Genomic DNA, 15,724 nt, shown 5'->3' on the forward strand with positions numbered 1-15,724 from the left:
AAGCAAACAACAGACTAAGGAACTACGGAGGAAAACTATTCTCCTACCAACACTGATAGGACAAGCTACTGAATATAAACAGAGAGGAGCCCCCCCCACTTCTTTCTAGCATTAAGATGTTACCTAGACTATTAATAAAATATTTGCAATCAAACAATCACTCTCAGAGAACACTAAGGACTCCAGGACTCAAAGTGAGGTTCAACTGCATGGCATACATATCATGTGATATAGGAATATTTTCACTAATATGTGTCAGAGTTTCTTGCAGCAATCACACCCAGAAAGCACACATAGGTAACTGATTCAGCAGGATTCATGAACTTATCTTAATATATAATATAATGCATGAAATAAGTACATGAAACAAAAGCAGGTTTTCTAACGTGGTAGCAAATACAAGCAAACACAGGCAGAGAAAAAAACAATTTCATTTCAGAGCAGCAGACTAGTTTTTGAGCTCAGCACAGACTCAGAGCTTTAGTACAGAACAATTGAACTAAGCCACACCCAGGCTCCTTGCTGTCTCCTTGTTGCTCATGCAGCAAATACTGTTTCAGTTGCCAAACAGCCCTCATTGGCTGACCTGTTACCATGTCTATCCAAATGGTCCCCATTGGCTGACCTGTTGCCATGTCAATCCCAGTCTATGAACATTCAGACTCTGACAATATGCATGTTTTTAGGTGAAAACTTCCAGAATATGTGCATTTGAGCATATATTTTACTTGATTAGCTGTATCATAACATTTGAAAAGCCTCTACTGTACTTTACCTATCTTGGTAAGGAACTGAATGGAATACGTGACAATATGACAATACAATGAGTTTTCAGTTAACTGACTTATTTGAAAACAGTTTAATAAGTAGAAGATTTAAGGCATATTTTGGAAAATATTCAAATAAGACACTATTATTTAAGTCCAGGTAGGAAGATGCTATCATATTGAATATATTAGGTTACACTTTAAATATTTCTTGGTTATAACAATAGCATTTAGTCTTGTATACCGTTTCATACTGCTTTACAGTGCTCTCGAAGCAGCTTAGAGTCAGCCTATTGCCCCAAACAATCTGGGTCCTTATTTTACTGACCTCGGAAGGATGAGAAAACTTTGAGGCGGTGAGGATCAAACTCCTGACTGTCAGCAGAATTAGTCTGCAATACTGCACTTTAACCGCTGTACCAACATGGCTCATCTACATATTATAGTAAACAGACTATATAGGAACTGATCTGAAGAACTGATCTCTCTTTCTTACAAATAGAATCAGCTGCATATTATCTCACTCAAAAAATATATTTTCCTTAAGAAGAAATGCTATCTTTTAAGTGCCTCAGTGGGATCCAGAAAGTTGAATCCTCATTATGATAATTATTGCTATTGTAATTATAATGATTCATTGAGCAGCCAGATGTTTAGAATGGATTTGGCATTTTTGTCAACCTATCCGGTTCTTCCCAAGGATCTGGGATGTGATGTGGATGTTTGATGATGTTAAAGGTATTGTTGCAGGTGTCGGGCCTACAACCGTTTTTTCTTTTGGATCTTTGGCCTGCCACACTTTCCATTATTCTGCTACGCATTTTTTATTACGGGAAAATGGGAGGGGAGATTGTAAGGAGTTGCATACTATGTAGCCATAACAAAATTCCTTCTAGAAAGCCAAGGTCATGCTTTGTTTCTGCACCTGACTGGAACTGGATGTGTGGAACTGCCAGAATTGCAGTGGGAGATTGAACCATGTGATGGACTTGTGAGTGTGGGGGAAAGATCTTGAACTTTCAACTGGGTGGGGAAAACTGGGAAGCTTTCAGATTCAGGTTTTCCCAGATGTGCCAACATTGCTCTCTTTATAAATTGGAACTTTGAGCAATACTTTGTCTTGGACTCTGATTTACTTTTGGATGCTATTTGGAACCCAGACAGTTGGATTATAGGCTGTTCCAAATAAATCTGACTTTGCAATTGACTGATGATGGCTTTGTCAGTTCCAATAGTTTTTAAATGGTTCTCCAATTGTTTTGGCATTGTACTCAAGGTTCCTATAACAATTGGAAATACCTTTGCTTTCTTTTTCCACAGTTGTTTTCTATTTCTTATTGTTATCATCAAATTTATTGCTGCCCATCTCACAGTCCAAGGCAACACTGAGCAGATGTGAAAAAAGAAACTGAGTTTCTTTTTCCAGCATGAATAACTAATGCATAAAATTGGTTTGTTTTCATGGTATTCTCCTCTGCCATTCCCTGCCAAGCATTTGGAACCTATTTTCAATAACAGATTTAACATATAAATTGGACCAAACTTGGCAAAAATCAGAAATATTTAACAGGGCACAGATGGTAAAGCAGAAAGTAATATCCAGAGATTTGGGTGACTTGAGTGTGCTCTAACCTCTCATCACCTGCTGTGGCCCAAAGATGAATAAAAATCTTTAAAGAATCACCATACAATATTACATTCTGCCTAACAGCTGTAAATCATGTAAGATTTAGAAGTCCCACTATAGTATTCCCTGAAACCATGCATTAAAAAAAATCGTGATTGGAAAGTAGAACATTGCCACTTTGTATGTTAAACATGGTAACAGCACTAATCTGTTGCCATTGTTTTCTTGCTTTTTTTTTAAACCTTACAAGAAAAAGGCAACCATTATCTGGGAACATCATGTGTCTCTCAGTTTGAATAGTTCCAGAAAAATAAGAAAGATATTAAGTGCTGGCGGCTATAGAGAATTGCGAATAGGAAGACACTCATTTTCTTTCCTTATGAACTATAATAAAATCACAGTCAATGGACTTTACTTATTAGAATCATAAAACACCCTTAGCCTCTGCTAACAGTTTGTTCCTTTGGGACTATGAGAATGCCACACAGTTTCTTTGTTCTGGATGAATGCTAACTAATTATTGAATTCACAGTGCATTGGAAAAGGGCATTCTTTCCTGCTGCTATTACAGCAGAATCATTTTAAAAAAAACACACACCTCAAGCAGCATTTTGTGTTTTTGGCAGGCTGATGTTGAACATTGATCTTCTTATTTCAGGTCATGGAAGAAGATGCAAGCAACACAGTTGCGCCTCTGATGGACAACAGAGAATTTTTTGAACATTAATGGCCTCATGGTTTTGCAAGTTGTCTCTTATTCCTCTGCTATTTCAATTAGATTCCATTCAAGTGAATATTCACATTGATGCAATTAAGGTTTGAAAATGCAAATAAATTTAGAACTATTCTTCAGAAGTCTATAACTTTGAACCCATCCAAGCCATCCATCTTCCTGTTTCCCAAATCTTTGCAATGCTTGTTAAATCCAAGTCGAGCTTTTTTCCTGTATAAGCTTTTCTCTTGAATATTAAAATGATCAGAGCCGGCTGCTTTTAAACTGATTAATCGCTGAGTTCCCACTATCTGATCTTCTAATTAGTAATTAACAAAATCCTCCCCTATCCCTCCCTTACAAAAAGAAGAGAAGGAGCTGTCTTTCCTTCATTGTCTATATATTGTGTGTTTTGTCTGGTATTAAGCAATTAAAAGAGAGAGGAAGTCTGCTGCATCCAATAGGAAGGAAAATAATAAAAGTGCAAACAAATCCTTTCCTTTCTCTTTTCCTTTCCTTTTCCTTTCCTTTTTTTCCATTTCTTTTCCTTTCTCTTTTCCTTTCCTTATTTCCTTTTCCATTTTTTCTTTTCCCTTCCCTTTCCTTTCCCTCCCTTCTTCATCATTTCCTTTCTTCTTTCCCATTTCCTTCTTTTTTCCTTTCCTTTCTCTTTTCCTTTCTTTTCTCTTTTCCTTTCCTTTTCCTTTTCTTCTTTTCCATTTACTTTCCTTTCTCTTTTCTTTCCTTTCTCTTTCTCTTTTCCTTTCCTTACCTTATAGCCTTTTCCATTTTTTCCTTTCCCTTCCCTTTTCCTCCCTTCTTCATCCTTTCCTTTCTTCTTTCCCATTTCCTTTTCTTCTTTTCCATTTCCTCCCTCCCCAACATCTTTGATGACAATTATGGCTAAAAAAAAAATTCAGGTGCTCAGGCATGAAAATGAAAACGCTCAAACACTACACTTTTCCACTTTTTCTGAAAAAAAAATTAGAGGGAACATTGATCCATGGTAGCTATGAAGTTGCAGCTTTAAAGTGGTTATTTTGATGGGGAATTCTTTCTTTCTGTCCCTAGAAATCAAGAAAACCCTGTGTGTATCCTAGGGATTCCTGTAAAGCACACTTTGCACTAAAGAGCAAAAAAAAATGTGGCTTGACCAGGGGTGGGATTGAAAATTTTTAGCAACCAGTTGCTAAATCTGGCCATGGCCATGGAGATGTGGCCTAGTTGGCTTCCTGCAGCACAGGGGCGTTTTCACCCTCCCCAGGCACAAGCCTTTGGGAGGCTGAAAATGGCCTCTCCCAGGCTCCAGAGTCCATCCAGAGGTCAGAAACGGGCCCATTTCCAGACTTCTGGAACTTTCAGGAGGCCTGTTTTTCACCCTCCCAGAGCCTCCACACGGACCCTGCACTTACCTGGCATCCAAAATGGGCTCCGTGGAGACTCCTGGGTGGGGAGAGGTGGGCAGGGCCAGCCAGTCCTTGCAACTACCAGTTCGGCAAACGAGATTAAAATTAACATCCAGTCTGGCTGAATCCCACCTCTGGGTTTGACTCACTGTAGGGCTTTGCACCTTTGGTGTGTCGAGGTTGTGACCTTGGGGTGAGAGGTTTGTGGGAAGGAAATCTATTATTGGAATGAGGAACTTGCAATATCTACTATGGCTTTTCTTATTGAGTTAATTGATGGTATTTGCAAGTAAAGACTTGCTTTGTCAGTTTCAGCCTAGGAACAAGATTGGGTAGAAAAGCTTAAACCTTTTTTGTTTTATTGTCTGTGGGTTAACGGGTAGGTCAGGGATGGATGGGGGTGGCAGGTGACTTGGAGGGTCATGTGGTGGCGTAAATTTTTTCTTCCCTGAGAACAAATGTAAACCTTAAGTTCTTCTTGCAGCTCAGACAGAGCTTTCAACTGCACTTATAAACTACAATGTTTTGAGATGAGCAATGCGGAAAGACTGAAAGGAAAATCATTTTAAAAAAGACAAGACATATTCTCCTAACAGGGCAGGCAAGAAGTAAGTAGAAAGCCTTCTCATGCAAATTCATACAGCCAGCCATTTAGTTCGAACTCAATGTACTGTCCAGTGCAGGATTCTGGAAACTTCTCTCCCCCTTTCTTTCAAACTTTGCCCTTCCCGAAATGTCCCCTCCCTGAAGCTTGCTCTTAAGTTACTATAAAGACCTGATACAAAAATATCAGCAAAATCATTCTTAATATTATTAAATTAACCTCGGATTACAAGAACAATGAAATACTGGATATCTGCCCAAGTTATCTAGAGAGTATTATACAATCTAACAGAGATTGCTATTTTAATACACTAGAAATACAATATTTCTATCATTGTTGTGGTCCACCAGCGGCCAGTGGAGCTGGCAGCAGAGTCGGACAGTGAGAAGGTTGGGGAGGAATGAGAGCTCTGTTTCAGAGGCAGAGATGGGGCCAAGGCCATCTGACAGTTCTCAGCTGCCTTCGGAGCTAGATAGCAGTGAGGCAGAGGAACAGCTGGAGCCTGTTCCTAGTTTGTGCATGTACAGTGCTGCCAGAAGAACAGCTAAGAAATCAGGGTTGACTTGGGAGTAAAGCCACAGGTGAATGGCCACTCCTATAGGAAATAAAAGAGAAGGGAAAGGGGAATGGGCTTTTGCAGGAAACAATTTGTTCATTCGTTTGTTTCAGGAGTGTGAAGATCTGTCCGTGAATCTTAGAGACTGTGCCAAATCTTTCCTTGCACAGCACTGCATTTGGAAAATATTTACATGGCAGTTTCCAAGCTAGATAAGATCTGTGGTCATAAATTCACCTTTGAAAGACTATTTGCCAGGCCTTTGCTGAATGAGAGGAATTCCCATTCGTTTAATAAAAGGAGTTGTGTCAAGACCAGGAATCTGCTTCGTGCTTTTTGGGGACACTTAGGTCAGAACAGTCATTTAGGATGCTTTCTTGACCCTTTCCTTTTTATTTCTGCCTCCAAATCTGGTCAGATCAACCATTCACTTCACTTAATTGGTTACAGTAATAACAATATTCTCAATGAATAAAAGTCAATAATAATAGGGTCATAAATCTGCAAAGTCATTGAGAGATTGTAAATTCATACTGAGGGTTGAAATGTTGCAAAGGGAAAAAGAGACTACTCTTCAGGTCTCGCAGTGTTACTAGCTAATTAATATTATTTAATGGATGGCACAGCCGTGCTATGAGCCAATTGATGGAGTCATGTTTTAGGTAGGGTCTTTAAATGGAGTGACTCACATTTCTTAATTACACAAAATGCTTCACAATGAACTTTAGTAAAGAACAGCTGACCCATTGCTTTAAAGGCCAGGATAACACCTGCTCAGCTTGGGAGTTATTTTTTATGCAAAGTCCTTTTAAATATTTACTCCACTATTGGTTACAGCAAATAAAAATGAACTAATCTAGATAAAAATCCCTTCCACTTGACCTTAGCTATATTTTAATTTAGAGTGAGTATTTTTTTCCCTGCAGAAGCCACACTATTATTATCACTGTGGTTATTATTTATTGTTTACTGTGATCTATTAAGCCACCCTAGCTCTATCCTGAATATAGGAGTAGGGTTGTAAAAAAACATGATGATGGTTACTGTAATATAATATAATGACATCACCAGATATATATATATATATTTCAGTGGTGAAATTCAAAAACTTTTACTACCAGTTCTGTGGGCGTGGCTTGGAGGGCGTGGCAGGGGAAGGATACTGCAAAATCCTCATTCCCTCCCCACTCCAGGGGAAAGATATTGCAAAATCTCCATTCCCACCCAACTCTGGGGCCAGCCAGAGGTGGTATTTTCTGGTTCTCCGGACTACTCATAATTTCTGCTACCGGTTCTCCAGAACTTGTCAGAATCTGCTGAATTTCACCCCTGATATTTTTTTTCTTTTTAGAAGATAGGGTGGTGGGGTTCAGTTTGTATTGCTTTCTTTGCTTGGTTTTCAGGTTTTTGCCCACCCACAAAACTTCTTAGTTCTGAAACGAAATTTTGAAATGATCAAAATTCATGACACCAAAACTGGCCATTTTGTGGCAGATTTTGCTGGAGAGCTGGATAGTTCACCACTGAGCTGTGTAACATTGCCATTTGCTTATCCAGATGGTCTCAGTTAAATCTGAAAGTTTCGAACAGGGTCACAATGGAAGTGTTTTCAGTCACGTCCTTTGATTCTCACCTCTCTGTGCCTAGTCTTTTTCTCTTTTATTACCTTCATTGGCTTTGTTTTTACACTTTGAATTCAAAGTAGATATTTGCATTTGCATCTTTCTAGATGCAACAGTTTAAATGAATGATATATACCTGGTTCAAAACTGTTCTGTTTTCATTATACAACATAGTATTTAGGAATATCATGTCGTTCTCTGCAGTGCACTGAAAGAAAGCCATGGACCATTTCTGTTCTCCCCCTGTTTCTTTTGCTGCTCGTTGTTTTGCTTAATTGTACTTTTGTGCTCAGACTAACCTTTTGATGGATGACTTATTTTTGTTCAATTTGACTTATAGTCATAACAATTGAATACATTTTTTATGTTGCAGCTTTCCAAATTGTTTCAAAAATTATCACCTTGGGTAACTCAGGATTCATACTGCTGTTTCTATGGATGCCCCTTGGCCTTTAATTGCCAGTGTGAATGGTATCTAAAGCTATGATCTAAAGATCACCTAAAACTAGTGATTATGATTATGACACAATGACATGATTATGACCCATAATTTAAAATATGGGTGACTGCACATTGAATCTCAGCTGAAAGTAGAACTAACCTATCTTACTGGTATTGATAGAGGGCTATCTTACCATGACTGCTTGACAAAGTCATAGAAACTTAAATCTAGCTTGTTTCCCATTCAGATCATCTGTGAGAAATGAAAAACTCTCATATAGAAGAAACAAGGAGACCATGAACAATAAAAAAACATATTTTTTTAAAAATACAATTGTATATAGGCTTTTGCAAAAGGATTCTCAATCATGAAAGATAGAGAGAGAATGTCAGATAGGTCTGACTACATGGCTTAAATACATTTTGGAGTAATAGTCCATCCCTCTTACATGTCCATGTTATACAATCTTCTGGCTACTTGTAAAACAATTTCCAGACCAAAGATCCCTTGATCCTCTTTCACCATAAAAGGACATAATAGGACCATACCAAGAAAATTAATTCTGTTATAACAGTTTCCTGGAGCTGACACTGGCTGATTAAAGTAACATCAGGCTTACCTGACCTGGAATTTCTCAATCAACTTTATAGCCTTGTTCTACCCTTAAATGAACCCTTTATACAAGGTCTTATTTTAATGTGTTACAGAGGTGCTGCTTGTGTTATGAAAAGTGTGAATATGGAGTCACTCAGGTTCTTTTCTTTTAGAAGAATAACCCCATTTCTCTCATCATCTGATATGAATACTTCAGATGTAGAAGATATGGTCTAGCACATAAGTTTCTTTAATCTCTAACTGCACAATCCTTTAGTCAGAAAATGATTTGGAAAAGTCAGAAGACACTGGCATTGGATTTTCTGCTCCACATGTAGACAATGAGATTAATCTCTGATATTGGATATGCATCATGGTGTTGCCACATCCTTCTTATGTCCATTCTACATAGCTGTTCATGAAACTACTAGCTGAAAAGGAATGGCTAAACTGTCAACTCCTAACAGAAGATGGGGACAGAACAATAGGTTCTGCAGCTGAGTGGCCTAATATCATTTCACTCAGAGGATTTGCAAGAAATAAGACAAAACTTGTCAAAGCCTGCTGGACTCACTATGCTTTAATGTACTAGTATAATGCACTATGCTTTAATGTACACACCCCATATGTGGGGTGTGAAAAATAACCAGTCAGTTTTAGTAAGAAAGCTGTTGTTTGATAATTTGATGAGGGAAGGAATTCAATTCCCATGTCTTATCACTTACAGTATATGTCTGAGCATATTAAGGCAGTCTTAGAAATTCTGCACAATGGTTTTTATAGATTTCATCTGGGTCAATGTTTTCTAAAGTTATGCCTTCTCCCAACTTGTTCCTAGGTCTGTTGAGATATTTTAGACTCTGTGTGATTCCCCATTTCTGATGGGACCTGGAGAGTAAAACAAAAAAGAAGTGTGTTTTGACAATGGTAACTGCTTTAGGAATCTCTTCCTTCTGCATATTATAAAGAGATCATCTTTCATCCCTTTTTTTTTTTAAAAAAGTTACCTTTTTAAAGTTCCAGTCTTTGCTTCTACTATTACATTGATGCTTTGACTGATTTATCTGTTTACCATGTTGTCAAGCTTTATATTAATTATTTCAGATTTATACATGGCTGGTTGACTTGTCAATCATTGTGATGGCATACTGAGATGTTTGGGTCATTTCCAATGCTATCCTTACAGAGGGAGTTACTGGAAGCTAAATTAATTGTCCCTATTTATCATGGAAGTGCGCAGAACATTTCAAAAATATATGAAAGGTCAAAGGATCTTAAGATTTTCTGGAGGCTTAAAGAAAATTCCCAAAAGCTGGGCCAAGGGAACATTTATATTTAGAGAATTTTACTTATTTGCACCTAGCTGAAATACAGAATATGTTTTTTTGTTATGTACCATGACTTTGACATTACATCATATCCTGTCCAGGTGCTAAAATTGTCCTTACTTACAATAGCATTAAAGTAATGTTTTCCTCTTTATCCTGACATTATCCAAGACTAGCATCACAGCATATGAAATCTTTTAGATTTTATCCCCCCATTACTATGAAATGAAGCAGTATGATTGACAGGGAACAGCAACAGCATGAACAGAGTCAGAATAGGGATGGCAATGGAAAAGAAAACAGAAATCTGTTGATTTAAGAGTAGAATACTTCAGCGGAATACCGAGGGGAATACTTTAACTCAGTAGTGGAGAAGGGCTGTTATCTCTATCTCTATTTTCACCCCTTGTGTCCATAGGGGAGGAAAATAGAAAGAGAGGAAGAGGAAATGTTTGCATGTATGTGTATTTTATTTTGTTTATTTATTTTTATTTCTATAGCTTCCCATCACAACCAGTGACTCTGGGAAGTTATATCATAAGAATTAAAAGAATGCAAATAAATGTTTGGTCAGTTTGGTCTAGTCTAGTGGTTAAGGCACCAGGCTAGAAAATAGGAGTCTTAGAGTTCTAATCTTACCTTAGCCATGAAAGTCAACTGGGTGACCTTGGACCAGTCACTCTTTCTCAGCCCAACTCATCTCACCTCACTGGGTTATTGTGGCTGGGAAAATAGGAGGAGGAAGGCCCATTGGATATGTTCACCATTTTGAGTTATTTGAAAAATAATAAAGGCTATAAACAAATAAACAAACAAATAAATAAATGTTGTGGAGATGCAGTAGTTAGATGCAGTATTGCCTGCTAATTATGCTGACTGCTGACTTCCAGCAGTTCTGCAGTTTGATCCTGAAAAGCTCAAGGTTGACTCAGCCTTCCATCCTTCTGAGGTCAGTAAAATGAGGACCTAGATTGTTGGGGGCAAGAGGCTGACTCTGTAAACTGCTTAAAGCACTGTGAAGAGGTATATAAGTGTAAGTGCTATTGCTATAAAAATAGTCTTCTTCTTTACTCCCTCTTTCACCACACTGGATGTTGGGGTAAATAAAGGGTTGCTGAGTAAAATTATTGTCATGGATACAGCCAAGAAACTGGGCCCTTAACACAGTCAGGGCCCTAGACTCAGCCACATAACCAAGTCTTCCCTGCAATATGAAGGACCAAGAGGGTCAAAGTCATCCTAATTTCTGAAGGGACAATGTTCCCTTCAGAGAAGGTCAGAGAAGGTCCATCTCCTAGTCCCTGCCAACCAATGTTCCTTGGCTGACAGGACATGCCCAACATGCCCAATTGGACTAAATTCGATGGGTAAAAATGACTCAGAGAAGACAATCCCTTAAGTAACCTGATCCCAAGCCAAGAAGGATTTTAAAATTAACATTTCAAATTGCACCTCAAAGCACACTTGCCACCAATGACCTCATGTAGCAGTGGTGTTTCAAGTTTATAATATTCAACTCCATTTATTATCAATGCAGCTGCATTCTGCACCTAAGCATACTATAGCTTATATGCTTGCATTAGCTATCCTGTGTGTCATGACAACCTTATGTACATGTAATCATTTTAGTGTCACTGATGTTCATTACAGATGCTGTCTCCATCTTTCCCTGTTTCCTTAACTTCCAACACTCAACCAATTGGTATGCAATGTACAAACACCCATACCTGATTATCCACATGGGACTCCCAATAGTAATTCACTATATTACTTTTATTTGACATTAATTAATAAGTAAAGCAATCAGTTCCTATCATCACTTGGCTTGTTCTTCTTCTTCTTTTTCCTAATGGCTATTTAGAGAATGGTTATTCTCAGCAAAATTCTTCTCATTTCAATTACAACCCAGAATTCAATCAAACAATTCTTCTGGGAAAGCAGACTTGAACAAATAATTAAAACGGGAATTCACTTTATATAAGTGTGTTGAAATTAAAGGATCATTTCCACATTTTGGGCTTCACTGCCAAATCTATGCAGATAATAGAGGTAAACAGGTTAGTAACATTATTAACCTGTTGATATATTGTGGAGAATAACAGTGTCTCTAATGAAAGAATATAATCCACCATGATTTTCCCTTATAGGAAATTTGAAGTTCTTCTATGTCCAACTACAATAGATACTTTTTCTTATGGGCACTTTTCTTATTTCTTCTTAAAAATAAGTTTTATAAGGAGGTGTTTATCTCAAACTTTTTTAGCTTTAAATCAAAATATCATTTTATAGAACACTTTATCTTTCTTTTACACCCACTTCTTGTTTTTTCCATATTTTCAATTATATGTCCAATATGAAAATAAGATGCAAAGAAGCATATTCTAATATGTTGTGTTCAATAAATATATTACTGCATGGTTAAGTGAACTATAGTTCATTCAATTAACCCAATTTTGGTGTTAATGTGGTATGATATGTCTGAGTCTCTAAAATATATATATGGCTAAAATGGAATTGGCCCATATTTATTTCAATGTTTTTTGCAAACCTAATCATATTTTAAGGGCAATCTTGATAGAAATCTTACAAAATACATTAAGGGAACTAATGGGAAGGCAATGGGAAAAATTGGAAAATACCAGGAAGTTGGGAACTAAATATTTATGACAGGAATGATATTGATTGAAGAAAGAAATATCAGAAGGATTAAAGGAATCCTGAGGAATTTAGGATATCCAAATCCTACTTGATCAGATCAGATCAACATCAGATATGGTTCATAGTAACTTAGCACATGCTTAAGTTCTATTATAAGTGATCAATAAAAAGTTGCTAGCCATCAAAAGCAGAGGGGTAAAACCAGGGGTGAAATTCAGCAAGTTCTGACAGGTTCTGGAGAACTGGTAGCGGAAATTTTGAGTAGTTCAGAGAACTGGTAAATACTGCCTCTGACTGGCCCCAGCATGGGGAGGGAATAGGGATTTTCCAGTATCCTTCCCCTGCCACTCCCACCAAGCCATGCCCACAGAACTGGTAGTAAAAATAATTGAATTTCACCACTGGGTAAAACAGCAGCCTCTGCATGTATTTGTGTGTGTACTTCCCATATACATACATATGTGTATATGTATGCATGTATACATACATGATGCCGATCAGAAAGGTTGGCAGTTTGGCGGTTCGAACCCCTAACATTGCATAATGGAATGAGCTCCCATTATTTGTCCCAACTTCTGCCAACCTAGCAATTCAAAAGCATGTAAAAATGCAAGTAGAAAAAATAGGCACCCCTTTGGTGGGAAGGTAACAGCATTCCATGCACCTTCGGCATTTAGTCATGCGGGTATATGACCACAAAGACATCTTCAGACAGTGCTGACTCTTCGGCTTTGAAACGGAGATGAGCACTTCCCCCTAGAGTCAGGAATGACTAGCACATATGTACAAGAAGAACCTTTACTTTTATCCATCCTTCCTTCCTTCCTTCCTTCCTTCCTTCCTTCCCTTTCCATCCCTTTTTTTCATTATAACATTTTGGAATGGATTTTGCTGACCTCTGAATGTAAGAACTAGATAAAGATTTTTTTTCCCGCCACCAATGTTAGCAGAAAGAAAGAGGAATACATGAAAGTAGCATCGGTTAAATATAGCCTCAACTTTTTCTTCTTTGAATATTTAGCCTGGTAGCGTATGACACGTTTCTCATTTGCACTTCATATTGTGAAAGAGATTTATATCTTTAAGCAATGGAGAATAAATAGTCTCCAGATACCCTTGTGTCAGTGCTTGTATTAGTAGGAACCGCTTTTGGATAGAGGCATCTCTGTTTAATGACCATGTCAATTCCCTCCACAGAGCTCTGCTTTGAAAAGTAGCATATAAACAGACCAAAAGATAAACCATGTTCAAAAGAAGTGATTGACACTAAACCGTGACCAATTTATTGAAGTTATGAAAACTTGATTTGCCTCAACGGTAATAGAAAAACCACAAGATGTTCAACAATTTTTTTTTCTACACAAAATTCTATTTTCAATTGATAGTTGCTCAATACTATTTTTTTTTTTTTGCAGAAAGTTCTATTTCCAGTTTTAAAAAAAGCATGCATCCTTCTGCTTCTACTATTTATGATCTCAAGGTCAAAAAAGTCAGAGGTCTTCTTGGATTATTTTTACTACCATTGAATTTGTACCATAAAGCTACCTATCTCATACTTTCTTACCTTTTCCCCTTTCCTCTCTCTCTTCTTTCCTTCTTAATATATCTATTTGCCCCAATAGTACTTGGGAGGAATAATATAGCCAATCACCACATTTTCTGACATCTGTCAAAATCTCTGGAGGGTGAAAAATGGCCCAACGTGGAAACCGGAAGTCCATTCCCAAACTTCCAATTACCTCCCTGCGACCTATTAGATCACATAGATTAGGCCTCCTCCGAGTTCCATCTGCCAGTCAGTGTCGACTGGCAACCACACGGAGGAGAGCCTTCTCAGTAGTAGCTCCGACCCTCTGGAACGATCTCCCCGTGGAGATTCGTACCCTCACCACCGTCCAGACCTTCCGCACAGCCCTCAAGTCCTGGCTATCCCGTCAGGCCTGGGGATAAGATTGCAATCTGTCCCCACCCGAATGATGAATGAATGTTGTGTACTATTTTTACTCATGTATTGTTTCATGTTTACTGTTTTGTACCCCCTTCCCCATATTTTGTAAGCCGCCCTGAGTCCCCTCAGGGAAAAGGGCGGCCTATAAATAATAATAAAACTAAAAAAAAAAACTAAAACTTCCGCTTTGTGTGTTGGGTTGTTTTTCACCCTCCAGAGGCTTCAGGGAAGCAGCTGGAGGGCGAAAAACAGTGCCCTAAAAATGATAGGTCATAGATTATAAATCATAGTTACAACCATTTCATCCTTCAATCCTTCACTCTTAAAATGTAGGACCTGGCTAAATGAAAATGTTGCTTCTTGACTTACATGTGAACAATCCCCATTACTCATTAATTCATTTGCTCCACCCCCATTTTGCAGTTCAGGAGACAATATCAGGATGAGGAGAGGAACACTCCCTCATGACTTTCTATTGAATAAACATAATTCTAAATTATGAATCATGGGTTACTTTCCAAATCCCTTGTTCAATTCTTTTTTGTTCCTTCCAAATGAGTAACATGGACACAAACAATTAGGCATGCTGAAAGGATCCTTGAGATATCTATGATATCCATTTATCTGAAGACTGAAAATTAAATCAGAGACATGTCTTTTGGAAGAGTTCATATTTTTCCTATTGACATGTGAGCTTTAATCATTAATATTACAGAATGTACTCTGATCCTTAACTCTTAAAATTTAAGATAAAGCAATTTTCTGGCTGTTCCTTTAAGAGATTGAGCTATCTACCTATCTATCTATCTATCTATCTATCTATCTATCTATCTATCTTTCTTTCTTTCTTTCTTTCTTTCTTTCTTTTTTTCTTTCTTACTATTCTATTCTATTCCATTCCATTCCATTCCATTCCATTCCATTCTATCTAGTTATAAGAGAGAGAACTGCCAAGATAGCTTGGGAACAATTTACATCTGCTTAAATAACTGAATCTCATAATGGTTTGTTTTCTGAACAGAAAAATAGCAACACAACCAAGTCCTTGACGCTAACATTGTATGGTCAAGTAGCATGACACATGTATTTTCATTTCACTCAAAGCAGATTATATTTCCTTGATAGAAAAGAGAAGAAAACTATGTCACACAGCACACAGATGCTCCATAGCACATAATGTACTGGAATGCAGTCAAATGAAGGCACCATCAATACATACAAAAGGAAGTATGCGGGCTGCTAAAAAAATCAGACTGCAATGCAAATGCCTATTCTGCTATTAGCCTTATGTGTTTACTCTTTCCTTGTCTATTTTTGTCACCTGTTCCTTTTCCTTTAAGTGGGACAACAAGGACAATGGATAGACCACCTGAGAGATACACACCTGGAGCTTTTTCATAGCAGAAATCCCTTCTGAAAATGAACAATAAAGCTCACCACTGAGCTGTAACATCTAATTA

This window comes from Thamnophis sirtalis, unplaced genomic scaffold (assembly GCF_051295495.1).
Source record: "Thamnophis sirtalis isolate CommonGarterSnake01/CBP01778 unplaced genomic scaffold, rThaSir2_p1.2 scaffold_5, whole genome shotgun sequence".
Lineage (NCBI taxonomy): Eukaryota > Metazoa > Chordata > Lepidosauria > Squamata > Natricidae > Thamnophis > Thamnophis sirtalis.